This window comes from Copidosoma floridanum, unplaced genomic scaffold (assembly GCF_036245765.1).
Source record: "Copidosoma floridanum isolate Cflo_tuat_1 unplaced genomic scaffold, Cflo_Japanese_pri ptg000028l, whole genome shotgun sequence".
NCBI lineage: Eukaryota > Metazoa > Arthropoda > Insecta > Hymenoptera > Encyrtidae > Copidosoma > Copidosoma floridanum.
In genome coordinates, this window is record NW_028321905.1 from 5453027 (window position 1) to 5470023 (window position 16997).

A 16997-nucleotide genomic window follows, 5' to 3' on the forward strand; every position below is an offset into this window, starting at 1 on the left:
AATTGAAGAATGGAGAAGGCATTTTATGAGGAAACTAGGCGGTAAGGATGAAAAAGCTATGATGATAGAAAAGGTGGAAGAAGAGAATGCAAGAATAGAGAAAAGTACACAGGACCAAGAAGAATTAAGCAAAGAAGAGTTCAAGAGGTTAATAAATAGGTTAAAACCGAGGAAGGCACCAGGAGATGACAAACTAGAAAACGAAATATGGAAATATATGCCAAAAGAGGTGGATGCAGCGCTATGGGAATTGATGAAGAAAGTATGGGAAAAAGGAAGGATTCCAGTACAATGGAGAAGAGGAGTGATATGCACAATTTATAAAGAAGGTGATAAAGAAGAGCTGGATAATTTCAGAGGGGTAACTTTGACATGCACGGCATATAAAATATACGCAAGTATGTTAAATGAATTATTAAAAAAAGAGATTGAACAAAAATTAGCAGAAAGTCAATTTGGATTCAGAGAAGGAAGAGGAGTGATGGAAACAATTTATATGCTGAAGCACATAGTGGAAGACAAATTAAGTAAACCAAAAGGAAAAATATTCGCATGCTTCATTGATCTAAAAGAGGCATTTGACAGAGTAGATAGAACGGTTTTAAAGGAAAGATTGCAAGATATGGAGGTGAGTAAAATATTGATAAGTAGAATTATGGATATATACTAAGAAACTATAAATATAGTGAAGGTAGGAGATGAAATATCAGATGAATTTTGAGCAGAGAGAGGAGTAAGGCAAGGGTGTCCATTGAGCCCAACATTATTTAATGTGTACCTAGCGGATCTAGAAGAGGAAATGAGAAAAGGGCAAGTAGGAGGATGCAGAATAGGAAATGAAAAAATATGGAGTTTATCCTACGCTGATGACATAGTTTTAATAGCAGACAGAGAAGAAGAGCTAAAAGATATGTTAAAAAGGTTCAAAAAGTACATTGAGAAAAAGAAAATGATTTTGAGCGAAAGAAAAACAAAAATTTTAGTATTCAAAAAAAGAGCAAGGAAAGATAGAGTATGGAAATGGGGAGAAAATGAACTAGAAGAAGTGACAGAAATTAGATATCTGGGATATATTTTACAAAAAAATGGTAGTAATGAAAGGCATTAGGAAGAAAGGAAGAGAAAGGCTATAATGGCGATGAAAAGCGCTTGGAGTATAGGTGAGAGGATATTTAAGTATAGTTATCAAAGAAGGAAGAAGTTATTTGTGGCATCAGTGGAGAGTATAGCGTTATTCGGAGCAGAAGTATGGGGCTGGGAAGAAGATGAGAGATTGGAAAGTATACAAAGAAAATATATTAAGTGGTTATTGGGATTAGACAGGAATACACCAAATTATTTAGTTGAAGAAGAATGTAAATTGGAAAGCATGAAAATGAAGGCGCTAAGAAGAGCAATAAAATTTGAAGAAAAGATTAGGGACTCAAAAATTAAATTAGCAAAAGAAGGCATAAGAGAAAAAGATAAAGATAAAGAAAGAGAAAACATAGGAAGAGTAGCAAAAAAGAGAATGGAAATATTAAAGGAAGAAGAAGTAACAGAAACAAGATACATGAGAGGGACAGAATTCAAAGAGCAAGTAAGATTTAAGATAATAGAGAGTATAAGAAGAAAGGAGAAAGAAAAAAGATTAGAAAAGATAAAAAACTCAAGATATCATAAGATATACAAGGACATAATAACAGAGGATGAACCAGAATATCTGAAGATGGAAATACCAATAAAAGATAGAAAATTAATGGCAAGATTTAGATGTGGTAATGAATGTAAAAGCAGAGAACATTGGAAGGAAGAAGAAGAAAGGAAATGTAGATTATGCAAGGAAGAGGAGGAAAATCATACACACATACTGAAGAGATGCGAAAAAACAAGGAGCGAAAAAGTAATAGAAGATATACTTGATAAGAGCGCAAAGGAAATAGAAATATTGAGAAGAGTAGTTAGGAAAAGAAAAGAAGGGGAGAGTTCCTGAGAGTGCCAAGAGAAATAGGATGAAGAAATCAAGAAGGAAGAAGGGAAGGATATGAGAAGAGAGAAGAGCGAAGAGAAAGGATCAAGAAAAACAGTGTAAAGTGTAAAGTGAAGTGTAAATATACTTTCAAAAAGACTGTAGTATTTAAGATTTAATTCATTTAATTGCAGTGGCTATATGGATAGTTTATTTTTTTTTGTTTTTTTAAAGTTTCTTATATTATATAAAAGAAAAAGTGACTAATTGTTTCAGTATTATTAATAGATTTCATTTTATTTCATTTCTAGTTAAATTCAAACATAAATATTAATATGAATTTTAAATTAGTAGCAAATTATCTTTGATAAGTTTTAGGTTCATAATATTATCTGAAAGAAAAAGTGACTAATTATTTCAGTATTATTAATAGATTTCATTTTATTTTATTTGTAGTTAAATTTGAATATAAATATTAATGTGAATTTCAAATTAGATTCAAATTATCTTTGAAAAGTTTTTTTTTTAATTTATTATATGTTTTTGTTTACTTACTAATAAGAATAGGTTATGTAACTTGAAAATCATGAATGAAAATGTAAAACATATGTAAAAGTAATGTGCAAAGATAACGATAAGAAATGTAACGGAAGCCCTCCAAACCCGAAAGGGACGGAGTATGAAATAAAATAAAAAATATATTCCCATCATTTGCTCTTGAGTTATAATCACAAAGTTAAAAAGTATTTAACTTGCATATTATGCTTACATTAACTATAACAGTAGCTGAAAAAATTCTTGTATTACTTGCCAAGTGCATAAAGATGAGACTAGAATATTTATGTTCCTATGAAAGTACCTATTATGATAATTTAAAAACAATCCATGCACATGCTTCTTCGTATAAAATGGGAGTATTACACCTTGGTATAGGTTTTAATTTATTTTTTAGTATGTTATCGCAGAAAAACAAAGCCTTTTAGATTTTGAGTCTTGGCTTCAGTCTAACAAACAAACTGTACATCCATACATTGTTTCCACAGGCGAAGTGGTTGACATAAAACATGTATATATGGTTATAAATAATGAAAAACACTTTTCCTACGTTGGTTAAAGCTGTAGAAGCTTGCTTTAAATGTTTGACTGCTTTAAAAATATGGCCATATTTGACAGATTATATTTGGATGATTATGTCTTAATACGCATTTAAAATTCCAATCGAAAAGTGTTATGCAGCGGTGACTAAGTTGAGACGAGAAGTCATTAAGCAAGTGTAATTGTGATTGTACGTTTGTCAAAACCTTTTTTAATTCGTTTGTAATCATTCGTCTACCAAAGTTGTTGTAACAATGAATAAAACGATAGTATTTGATTTTCTAATAAAGTACATTTTATCATTCCATGCGAATTCTAACTACCCACGAAAAATCGTACAAGAAATAGTTGATTTTATGAATGATTTTCTTAGTAGCGCAACGCTCGGTTAAACAATTTAAAGAATGATATTATTGCTTTACTGAAAAAAAATAATTGTAGTATAAATAACTCTAAACTAGATCTATGCTTTAAAGAGTACGAGTCTATCTTTGAAGACTTTATAACAGAGTCAAAAAGATTGACGTTTTTAAAAAATAGAGGGCAATGATTTGATTCACAACAATTTCTTATTGGTCAGCATTAAAAAAAGAAGTTATCGGCAACAGTACACTTTATGTACCAGAACCACGGTATGGAATGTGTGTTCCTTTAAGAAAGTTTGCAAAAGTTTTTAGAAATCCTAGGTATGTGTAAAAAAATTTTTAGTTACATTAATAACTTAAAAAAAAAAAAAATCACAGTATCTTATATAATTCAAGGAAATTTGTGGATCTCTAAGTACGCGAATAAATTTGTAAGTCCTTCAACTACTGTATTTTTTTGACGAATTAGAAACAGGAAATGCTCTCGGGAGCCAAAGTGGTACCAATAAGTTTGGCGCAGGTTACATTTCTATACCCGCATTGCCTACATTTATGTTACTATTGATGGTGAAGTAATAAATATTAAATTTTAAACAATACTGGTGCTTAGTGATAACCTTGGACTTAATTCTATGTTTGGTTTTATTCAATTATTCAATACTTCTTACTGCTGTCGAATTTGTAAAGCTAATTTAGATCAAATACACAGTTTAACAGAAGAAAAAGAAGCACTACTCAGGACCAAAGAAAATTATGAACTAGATTTATTAAAATTGAATCAACAAGAAACTGGTATTAAAGAAAAATATAAATTCAATAATATTAATGACTTTCACATTCTAGATGATGTAAGCATCGATATGTGATGCATGATTGTCTAGAAGGTCTTTGTACGGAAGCGTCTAAGCGCCATCTGCTTGCGAAGTCGGAAGCATGCATATTTTTCTGTAAACAATGCACAAAACGATCGTGTAGAAGTATCTATACTATGTACTAACAACGCACGTTGTGCTCAACCATGAAAGTTTGCTTGTTATAAAATTACGAGAATTGGACCTTAAATTAACAAATTAAAGCAGATTTTTGCTTATACGATTAAGGTATGTATCACTGTCGACTGAAAAAAGCTCATTTGAGTGTAATCATACTTGCAATCAAGTTTTATAGGCTATTTTCAAATATTTTAGTGGTTGTTTACATTTTCTGACGACGTATCCTGGTGCTTATTATGTGTTATTAATGTTTGATTGCTGAGACTTGCTGCTGATTGAGAAAAGGTATATTTCGTAAAAAATGAAGGAATGTTAAAAGCAGCATAAATTACTGAAATATTGATGTTGATGTTTTATTGTAGATGTCTGTGAAAAGTAAGACAGTACAACTAAGTATGGCTGATAAAGTTATGAATGTGCCTGTAAGTGATAATAAAATACGTAAAACAGCATTTTTGTGCTTGTGCAATATTAGCTTATAAGAGTATTTTTTTATTTTTCCCACAATGAATGGGTTCATTTTTAAAATCTAAAACAAATAAAATTTTAACTATTAAAAAAAATAATTTTTATATGAATTTATATTAGATTTGTGTAATTACCATTAAATGTTGTAATTGATTAATTTATTAAATAATAGAGTAAGGCATCAGAAAATGACCCTAAAACTTTTGAACAGAATCTATAATACTTATTGCAAATGTAATTACACTCAAATGAGCTTTTTTTAGTCAACAGTGATACAAACCTTAATCGTAGATGTTAAAAACTACTTTAATTCATTATTCCAAGGTCCAACTTTCGTAAATTTATAACAAGCAAACTTTCATGGTTGAGCACAACGTGCGTTGTTAGTACATAGCATGGATACTACTACACGATCGTTTTGTGCATTGTTAACAGAGAAATATGCATGCTTCCGACTTCACAAGCAGATGGCTATTAGACGCTTCCGTATCTGTGTGCTGACGATTTACAGTTCCTAATTTACACATATATTTTTGAAAAAAAAACTTTAGTTTAGAATTTCTGAATTTGAAAATTGCAAATTTAAAATTTACTGGCGACGATTGCGTTAATAAGCCTCGAATTGTTTCCTCGAATAGATTAAAACAAAAATCTGGTTTGAAAATGTCGGCAGCAGAATTCATAACATTTTTAATTTCTTTGGATTTCTCGTTGGTGATGTAATTGATAGAGATGATGATCATTGGAATTTGTATAAATATTTGAGACGCATCATGGATATAGTAATGTCTCCTCGCATCACGAGACCAGATGCTAATTTATTTAAAAAATTAATCAATAATCATCACACGTTGTATTTAAAACTATACGGATCATTACCATTCAAATTCCACGTATTTACACATTACCCTAGATTATTGATAAAAAAATGGACCACCTGTCCATTTATGGTGCATGCGATTTGAAGCTAATCATCGTAAAATTAAAGTAAGTGCTCAATCAATAAGAGGCAGCAAAAACTTAATGCAAACAATCACTACAAAACAAGTTATTCAAATGAGCAAACGTTTTATAATTTTGACATTGAAAAAAACATTAAATTTGGAAATTTGACAAAAGCAGGTGTACGATACCGATGAACAGCTACTTTAATAATGTAGAACAGATTAGATGTTGTAATCATACAGATATAGATAGCACTTTTTATAAAATCATACAGTTGAAATGTTGGTTGATTAAATTTTTGGAGAGATTCATAAGATAATAGTACATGCTGATGATTTTTATTTTGATGTAAAAATTTACCGAGAAATGGCTTTTGATGAGCATTTTCATGCTTACGTTGTAGAAAAAATAAGCTATTTAAATAAAATAATTAAGTACACTGAAAATGAGATTGTGCATCCTCCGCCACAGCACGTGCAAAAATCACACAAAATACCCTAATACTTTTGATCTCAGTCACTTGTGCAGCAGTCGCACAAGTCAGGGGAGCTCACATTCCAGATTTGTACGTCAGTGGCACTCGCATCTTAAGGTGTCTGCTACTCATGCCTTCTATGCATCAGATGCTTCTTGTCTCTTGTGAGCAGTGCAATCAGAGCGTGAACCTTGTTATTTATCTAGGCTGATCAATCAATTATCTGTTAAATTGTGCGTTACACCACGCACTATACTTTTATGCGTAAGCGTGTTATGAATTTATACCGATTTTTCTTAATGCGTAAGGTAAAGTACACTATATTCGGACAAAAGTTTTGTACAGACCTATATCCGGACAGCAGCGATTATTACATAATTTTTTTACAATTTATGAATGAAAAAATTTAATTGTAATCTATAGAATCGAATTGATTTAGGATAGTTACAACATATGTCGTATTAATTTGATAATTCATTAAAAGAAATGTTTTTTCTTGCAAATCAAGGTTTTTTGTGTTTGGCTGCTGTCCGGAAATTGGATACTACGGTTCAAACTGTACCTCATATTCGGACACACATAATCCAGCAATTCACTAGCTTACAAGTGCAAAGAAATAGTATACAATGTAGTAAAATATAATAATAATTTGTTTTTTGCATTTGTTAAACAAATTAAAGCCATTAAAGTAAAATATAACTGTACATAAAGATCTGCCATAACCTCATTTTCTCAATGTTCACAACTGTCCGGATTATGGTCCCTACGTCGTAACGGGACCTATATTCGGACTATTTAGAAATGCATTGTCCGAATATAGGGGTTTTGAGACTGAATCTTTATAACTATTTTAAACAATGATCACACGGTCACAAAGAACTTTTTTTTTTCAAGTGACAGAAAAATTACTTTATTATCTATATGTCAACCGTCTTTTTCGTAAAAACAGCTAATTTCTTTGTGAAGTTAGAAATAGTGGATTACCTAAAATTATGAGTCCGAATAGAGGGTACTTTACCTTATATTGTTATGTAGCTTTCTTGAAATACCCCATGACTAGCGTTGCTGCTGCACCATGCAGTTTGCTCAACACGTACACCATACGACTTGTGCAGCTGCTGCCCAAGTCTCGCGCAGCAACAGCACTAGTCTTGGGCCTCTTCTGCTTTAGTGTGAGCGAGGTAACAACTGCTCTACCTCTAGTTGAGCAGGTACACTATTTCATTTTCAGTGTATAAGGATGAACCAAAAGTAGCTACTTGTTTTTCAATTCAAGCTTGTGATACTCATTATGTTGTAACAAAATACTTTTTGTAATTTTAAATTGGTTTCATCCTTGGTGAATAAAATCTTTTTAACAAACAATTTTAAAGATATTTTTTATTATGATCATAAGCAAATTTTATCATAGGAATTATTTCTGATTCACTTTTAATACGCACAAAAAAAGTTGTAGGTACGTAAATATTAACGTATGCAATTTATTGATCTAATGATATTAACAAATGAATCAAAGAAAATTAGTTCCATATAAATAAAAAAAAAATCCTAAACGATTGAAAGCACGTGAAAAATCATTTTTAACCCCAAGAGTATGCGAAACAAGACTTATTGGTGTAACCTACTTATTTTCCTATGTAAACATTTTTTTACTTTTATTTACGATTAATTATAATGTGCATAGTTTGTAAATTGTATTTTAATATATCTTCATAATTTGATTTTATCGAGCGTACAGCCTTGTAGCTTAAAAAAATTTGTATGTAATTTATTTATGCATACAAAATATGTAATTTACATATCTAGCATGTCTCCCATATGTATTAAAATAAAAAAATGATATATATGATTATACATAATGATTAAAAGAGTTATTTACGTGTACAAGTAGTGAATAGTATTTTAATCAAGCTGTTCAATCAAAAACTGCAGCATCTGCTCACCCAAGGACTTGGTGCTGCTGCTTCCCTGTCTTGGGTGAACTGCCCACCCAAACCGAGAAAACAGTCAAACCAATAACTTGGGTGAGCCGCTAGAGGGATTTTGGGTGAGCGTCACTTCCAACTTTTTTCCATTGTATACTACTGGAGGCAGCATTATGTAAGAAAAAAGAGTAGCCAGGCAGGAGGAATAGAATGACACGCTCTCTCTCTCTAGCAATGCGTTGATTGGTTACATAGATGTGTGTGAACAGTAGTGTGAGGTGTTGGGAGCACGCGTATATCCTACTTTCATCTGCTAATTTGTATACAAACTGAAGCTGAAGTGACGTTTTTTTAGTTAACGCTTTTATCTTATTTTTTCTTTTTGATAAACCTCACCTCAAACAAAAATGAAAATCTCCCTCACAGTTTAGAGTTGAGTGAAGTACAGGAACAGTAACATGCGCATAAGTACTGATATAATATTAAAATGTATTATTAAAAGAAAGAAACAAGATAAAAGCGTTAACTAAAAAAAAAAAAAACGTCACTTTAGTTTCAGTTTATGTACAAATTAGCCGATGAAAGCAGGATATACGCGTGCTCCCAACATCTTACACTACTGTTCACATACATCTATGTTTACAGAGACGCTGTAACCAATAAACGCATTGCTAGAGAGAGAGAGAGAGAGAGAGAGAGAGAGAGAGAGCATGTCATTCTATTCCTCCTGCCTGACTACACTTTTTTCTCACTGAATGCCGCCTCCAGTAGTATATGCTCTAAGGTGAAAACCAACAACTATTAAAGAGTAAATATAGTCAAAGAGAAATAAGTTCTAAAAATGAACCTATGTTGGCTTACAACTTTTTCATGACCCTTTTTCGAGAGGACATTTTTTCGGTTTTTGCTGCGGTTCGCTAAGTTTAAAACTGATCAAACTAAAATTTTATGTGTATATTAAGGGTGATATCCATCTTATAATAGAATTTCAGCTCTTAATATTGTATATAACGCAAGCTACTAAGTTACGGAAAAATGGCTCGAAATGGCAGTTTTTTGCCATTTGCGAGAAAACAGCTGAACCAATTTGAACCCATTGTGGCTCATCTTATTTGTATTAAAATTGGGCATATTTTTTTCATGATTCTTTTTTAATATACGATTCTTTGGTTTTCTTGTAGGAACGAAATACATGATTTAGCTGTTTTTGCAATTTATGTGAGGCTTTCACTGACATTTCTATGTGTTCAATTCTTTATCAATTTTTTACCATACATTAAAACTACCCTTTTTTTTCAGGTAAGTCAGAATTTTCGGAAAATCGATATGATTCGAAGCTAATTCTACCATACCAATTCTGCTCAGATAAGTGTACATACATACCTATACACCTATAAATATGTAGTCGAGTGCAGCTACATGTAGCTGCCTATAGACTGTAATGCACTCAACTGTATTTAGGTTTCGGTCATGAGACAACGAAATTTTTTATATATGCATATAGCCCAGGTAGGATACCTTAAGGACATGCATATGATTTACTGTACCGACTTACCTTAGTAACAGTTCTTTACTTTGCTCAATGGAAACTTGTCAGAGCGAGTTTTCATTGAAAGAATCGTCATCAAACTGATAAATAAACATCTGACCAGGCTGACAACTGATGACATCACATTGTCTATCTTCATGGACTTTTTCCGTACTGTTTTATCAAAAAAAGTGCACTTACTAAATATCAAGTATCTTGATAATGATACCTGGGTGTCATTCATTTATTAATTATATGACGATATTCTAAAAGGCAGCTCGTTCTGATGAGTCCTCAGCGAGCCAGATAAAAAACTGTCATTGAGGTGAGTCGATACAATAGTCTGGGTGTCAGAGGAGCTGAAACCCATCAAAATTGCACCTGGACGGAATATGACAAATTTGGACTTTAATAAAAGATAAAAACTGGGTCTGTGATTATTTAAAAGCTATACGTTAACTGCATAATACTTCGTTTTATTTGATTTCTCTGTTTGCCCGCATCGTGAAAGCTTGATATCAGTTTGCACATCCAAGCGAATCAGATGTAGCTTAGGTGTCAGAGTTTTCAATATTGCACCTGGACGGAACACGACAAAACTCGATTCTAATGAAAGATTATCTCGCATGTAATAAACACGTCAAAATGAGTTTTTTGTTACTAACAAATTTGTTTTTTGACAATAACAGAAGCGCTTCAAGGTTCTAAATTAACAAGTTTGCAATAGATTGCCATTTTGTTTTTGAGAAACCGGACCGGAAGCATTTTGTTAACAGTACTAGTATCTATGTTATATCCAAATTTCATTAAATATATATGCATATATTAAAGCGTACTTATCAATACTTTTGATTTTCTCTTATTTTCAACATAACGGTGTGTTTTCAACTTGATAACGATTTTTCAATATGTTTAAAAACTCATACCTGCCTACAATCATTCGCAGAACAACTTTTGCATTAAAATTTTTTCTTTAAAATGCTCAGTTTTTGGATTCTTGCAAAATAACTGAAAAAGTGCCGTTTTTTAAATTATTTTGCAACAATATCTATTGACGCGGAGCTCACTAATTGTAATTTATTGAATAGCTTATTGTTTGCAAGATAAGCTTTCATAAATATCGAGTTTTGTCGTGTTCTGTCCAGGTGCAATATTGAAACCTGCTGACACTTGGGCTACATCTAATACGCTCAGATATGCCAACACACACACACACACACACACACACACACACACACACACACACATGTATATATATATATCTTGATATCAAGCTAACACGTCTTTTCACGATGCGGGGCATACAGAGAAATGCAATAAAACAAAGTATTTTGCAGCTAACGTGTAGTTTTCAAATTATTACAGTTGTAGTTTAAAAATTTCGAAAAATGGCTCCAACTGAAAGTTTTTTGTGATTTGCGAAAAAACAGCAGAACGAATTTGAACCCACTTAGCTTATTTTGTTCATATTAAAAACTGGCGTCTTATTTACAACACACTTCATTACGTGTGATTCTTTGGTTTTTTCTAGAAGCTTATTCAATAAACAATCCTCGTGCATAATCTAGGATTCGTTGATGATGGATACTGAGCCACAATTGTACACAAAACAATGATACGCGTTCTTTATTACTATGTACTGCCATAGCCGCAACGCGACTCTCCAAACATAGATATACACACATATATAGCACACTTCAGTGGCTTCCTCCACCGCCTCTCTCTCATCACTATATATGTATATTTGAGCGCACGGTGGCTCAGTCGGCTAGGTCGTGGATTGGCACGTAGGAAACCGTGGTTCGATTCCCGGCCAGTGTGACTTTTTCGAGCAAGTACCTCTGTGTATTTTACATGTGCTTTTTTACCACGCAATGCTCCTCCAGGAGGGTTTAGGCGACCTTCTCGCAGCATAATTGCCTAATTTCCCCCTACCCCCTCTCAGTAATGGGAGGCCTCCCATCCCTCTTCCCTTCCTTCTCCCAAGTACTAAGTGCCCTCAGTAGTGCTTTTTAAAGGAGCCGAACGTAAAGCACTATGATAAAAAAAAGATATATGTATATTTTCCGAGCAGGCGGTGGAACGGTGAGGATCCAGCTATAGCGGGCCTCCTCTCCTCTCGCTGTCAGCCTTTTTTTTGCATCATTTTCACGACTGTTTTTTTCGAGATTTTGAGCTTGTCAAAATCTAGATGAAAGTGCCTTCTAATGCATTTTTTTGCGCTCTTTCGAATGGCACAACCCGTTTTTCGCTACGCATTAGCGATCTCGAGATATTTGCGTTTTTCTGAAAACTTTGCAAAAAACGGCAATTCTACAATGATCAGGGCCGATTTCGAATTTTTAAGTATTTTTCCCGTGATTAGCACACTCGAAAACGTGTTACATCTAAAATTTTGCCTGCCGGAAATTTTGTAACCTGGATGGTCTAATAATCATAGACACTTATTTCAAAGCTCCACAAAATTCACGTTTAAACTAAAAAATTTACTACAAATTAGTTAAGGTAAATGTACTAATGCTTGGCCACCAAAAAATTGGTCCCAAAGACTGGCCACAATCACAATTTTAAGATTCGCACGAATTTGTGCAGCTGTAAAAAATTTTTTTATTAATATTTACGCTTAAAAATTATATTAACTTCATTGTTAATAGTTGTCTCGATAATATTTTAACAAAAAAATTAGAAACAAGTGTTTCTTTAAAGCGATTTTGGTCGGCTGGCCAGACTTTGGGACATCTGTCAACGTAACCTCACTTTTAGTGTGTTCTAATAACTGGCCAATGTTAATTGCGTACAATTCATACGACTGGCCAGTTATTGGGACTTGAAGTTTTGGCCACAGGGACAAGTTTTTTCTACAGTGGCCAAGAAATGAAACATTCCATCATGTCAAATAATAAATAAAAGCTTTTTTTGTGTATGCCAAAAATCATTTCTTTTTGGTACAGCTTAAAATAGTGTTATGACTATAAAAGAATCCCCACTAGAACTGGAAATTTTACTTTTTTTTTTTTTTTATATTTATGGAGTACTTTAGAAATTGGTCTACTAAAATGGCCAACGTTGGGTACATTTACCTTACTCATTCTCTGTGTTTTTATTATGGTATCTGCGATTCGATGTGCTAAGTTGACATAGATGGTAGAAAATAAGTACTTTCTAAGGGAGGGAAAAAGGCTCTGCTTGTTCTATAATAAAGTAAATGAAACCTTTGAGTATATATTACATGAATGCTAAGGGGTAATTTATGTGGTGTTACAAAATAGTTAAATCTAAATGACAGGATTAGCTGGTTTACTAATGAGGATATAGGTAGCTAGGCCTATATGATAAGAGAAGCGTTAAACAATTATCTTGAAGTGATAATAAAAAAAATAACTTAAGTAACCAAAACAATGTGTTGATGATGTAACAAGATGTGAAGATCAGTATAAAAGTCTGTACTAATTTTAAGTACACACGTAGCTACATATCTGTTCAAATTATAACATGAAAACAAAAGTAAGTTTCCGAATCCAAAAGGCTAGGTCTAATAAATATTATTAGTCATCAGTTAACGTACATTTATAAGTAACTGATAATAGTAACTATAACTTATTAATACTTCATAAAAACTATTGGTTGTTGTTATTTAATAATGAAACGAAAAATATTTCTCAACTTAATTTTCACAAAGACAAAAAAAATAGTAACTGATGATAATTAAAATGACGAATTTCATTACGTTATTAATGACACTTTAAAATTGATAATTTTTTTTATTACATATTTAGATAAAAAACTCAATGAAAAAATTAATTTTAATTTTAATAATAATTGGTGAAACTTGTACTTCACATTGTCGTTGCTCAACACATTATGACACATATCCAAGATGATAGGGACAGGCTTGATAACTGATACTTATTTATTACTTTGATGTACTGAGTTTTTGAAAATTCCATTCAAGCATTAGTCACAAACTGAATTTGTAACAATATATGAACCTCTATAACTAGATCAATTATTTTCATCTGAACTTGGTCCGATATAACTTTAAATACATTGAAAAGAGACATTTTTTTTATGTCATTGTTTCTCTATAATGCACATTCATGCATGGATAAACTCAAAGCTGAGGCATATTAGTTGAAATTAAGATAAATAATGGAACTCCAAAGCATATTCATAAAATTCTAATAAATATAACTAATTATCTTCGGGCAAATTAATAACATTGAGAAATCAAAAATTAAAAAAAAATTCTACTTCTTTTTTTGTATCTTAGTAAAGTTGATATCTTCATATGGCATTAACATCTTGCGAAAATAAGTAATTTTCATTTCAATCTATCACAACCATAAAAGACATTTTATACATAGACATTTTTTTAAGAATGCGGGCTGTAAATAACAACGATCATCAAAAACAAATACGGCTAAGCTGTGGTTAAAAGACACGAGCGTTGCGTAACATACAAACTTACTTTTCCTGGTTCTCCTCCAAGATCATGTTCATGTCTTCGAACAGCACTTTTCGTAAAGCTACGTTTCACTAAATTATGCGTCAGAAATCTTTGAAAAACCATGTTCAAAAAATTGTTATTGACTTACAAGTGTTTGAATTAAATTATGTACAACAATTTCAAGAATGGTATAGCTACTCCACTTAAAAGTAGGTATAGAAAAGAGAACACTGCATAAACTTAATCGTTTGTTCCCAGAATTTTCTCAACAAGCCTCTTCACAAGCAATGAGGCCATAGAGATATATGGATAGAGTGCGCTAGAGGCTGAATACAGCGATACGGTAAAAGAAAGAGATGGTTGCCAAGTGTCCTCTCCGTCTCTGTCTACCCGAGCGCTGTGATTGGCTGATGCTCAAGAGGCAATAACCTATGTCTGGGGTCGTACCATGTAACTATTTTTCAGTACATCAGCCTATATGTTATAACATAGGCCTGCAAAGCAAAAAAAAGTTATATGGTACGGACCCAGTAACTGCCGCTGACGGCCAGAATACCCCCTTGAGCAGCAGCCAATAGACTTGTGAAGCTGGCGCCCGTAAATATTAAATATTGGTATTTTGCAACCATTTGAGGCTTAAACGATTCCTCCTCACTTGCGGATTTATCCTCCACTTGAATTTTTATTTGCGGATCAATAGTTTGCGAGATATCTGCAAAATAAAAAGTCGAAAATGGGCGCGGCGCTAGGAGATGAAATCTATTATTACAAGTAGTAAATAATGCTGAAAATAAATGTTACCCACATCATTCGATTCCTCCTCACTTGCGGATTTAGAAAATGTTAACGTTTTTTGAGATTAATGTTATAAACATCGGAAATAATGATTTTATTATTTAATGAAAACGTATGGTAACCGGTTCCCTGTTTCGTATGTTCCAGTTCCGTTCCCTTTGTTCAGGCGCCAAAAGTAAAATTGTAAAGTCTGTAAAATCATAAAAAAAATTTACACAACAAAAAGGGAGAAAAACAATGAATCGTTCTTTCTTTACAAGCGGATTCTAAATAAAAACTATGTGATCTAATAGATAAATTTTGTATAAGTATTATTTATTATGATAAATTTATTAACGGCACTATATAGGTATATATACATATGGATACAAGTAATCAGCTTGGCATGTCTGATATTCTCATTGACAGTATACTAACTTTGGTAACTTGCCACATTCTATATTTGAGTCCATAAAAAAGAAATATACAGCTGGACAAGACATACTTTTGAAATCAACGTTTCAAGTATGCCAGCTTAACCAGCTGTTTCACATGATGCCTTACCAAACTTGAAATGTCTATTATTCTTGTTTCCGTTCATTGGTTGACTTATTTTCTTTCAATTTTTTGTGTGAAAAAAAAAATCAGAGTATGTTTATAATAACTTAACCTCATTTACTGATACAACACATATTTTGTTTTTATTTTTTGTTCAGCACAGCTGCAGTAACGTTACTGCAACATTAAAAAAAAGTACTCAAGTATTGACATTTTTTAATTTAAGTAAACTAGAGTCCACCGAAAAGGTAAATTAGAAAGGATGCTGCCTTCAGAAATTTGCTTTGAGCCACCAAATGCCAAGCTGATTACTTGTATCCATATGTATATATACCTATATGAGGCTCTTTTACCGTCAAGCTTGAATCAGATGGCGCCAGGGCACGTCGCGGCTGTCATGGCCGTCTCACTCACACAACATTACTTTTCAGTATTGTATGTACATAGGAAATTAAAGTGTAGTGGTAAAGCGCAATATTTTAAATTTTGAAATGAATAAGAAAGACAAGAAAGAATATTATGGGAGCTTAAAAGTTTCAGAATTGAAAAAGCTTTTAAAAGGGAAAGGAGCAAGAGTCAGTGAAAGAAAAGCAGAACTCGTGGACAGGTAAGCCATGACTTGGGAGCGGCAAAAATGTTGGTCTCCCAATTGCTTCGAGCCACTTTTTTTTTATCACACTATCAGAAGAAAATTTAAATTTCACTTTCTTATCGCAGGATATTACACTGCACTTCATTTTTCCTACTATCTTTAAACGTAAATGCAAACAAAAATTGTCTGCAAACAACAGCAATCATTTACAAAGGTTATGTCTTCTGCTTTGCTCATTACACAGATAGGCTCACGAACGCAATACACAACTGTAAATTTGACGGTGTGTAAGTATGACAGCCGCGACGTGCCCTGGCGCCATCTGATTCAAGCTTGACGGTAAAAGAGCCTCATAGTCCCGTTAATAAATTTATCATAATAAATAATACTTATACAAAATTTATCTATTAGATCACATAGTTTTTATTTAGAATCCGCTTGTAAAGAAAGAACGATTCATTGTTTTTCTCCCTTTTTGTTGTGTAAATTTTTTTTATGATTTTACAGACTTTACAATTTTACTTTTGGCGCCTGAACAAAGAGAACGGAACTGGAACATACGAAACAGGGGACCGGTTACCATACGTTTTCATTAAATAATAAAATCATTATTTCCGATGTTTATAACATTAATCTCAACAAACGTTAACATTTTCTAAATCCGCAAGTGAGGAGGAATCGAATGATGTGGGTAACATTTATTTTCAGCATTATTTACTACTTGTAATAATAGATTTCATCTCCTAGCGCCGCGCCCATTTTCGACTTTTTATTTTGCAGATATCTCGCAAACTATTGATCCGCAAATAAAAATTCAAGTGGAGGATAAATCCGCAAGTGAGGAGGAATCGTTTAAGCCTCAAATGGTTGCAAAATACCAATATT

At 32.6% G+C, this 16997-nt stretch overlaps 1 long non-coding RNA gene across 1 annotated transcript in view; it reads right to left on the reverse strand.

The window, feature by feature from the left end:
- LOC106645209 (cytochrome c oxidase subunit 7C, mitochondrial) overlaps nucleotides 1-14580 on the reverse strand; it is a 91281-nt gene extending 76701 nt beyond the window's left edge. Inside the window, exon 1 of the long non-coding RNA XR_016293312.1 lies at nucleotides 14210-14580. This is a non-coding gene — a long non-coding RNA (cytochrome c oxidase subunit 7C, mitochondrial). The remainder of the gene's footprint in view (nucleotides 1-14209) is intronic.
- Nucleotides 14581-16997: the final 2417 nt, after the last annotated feature.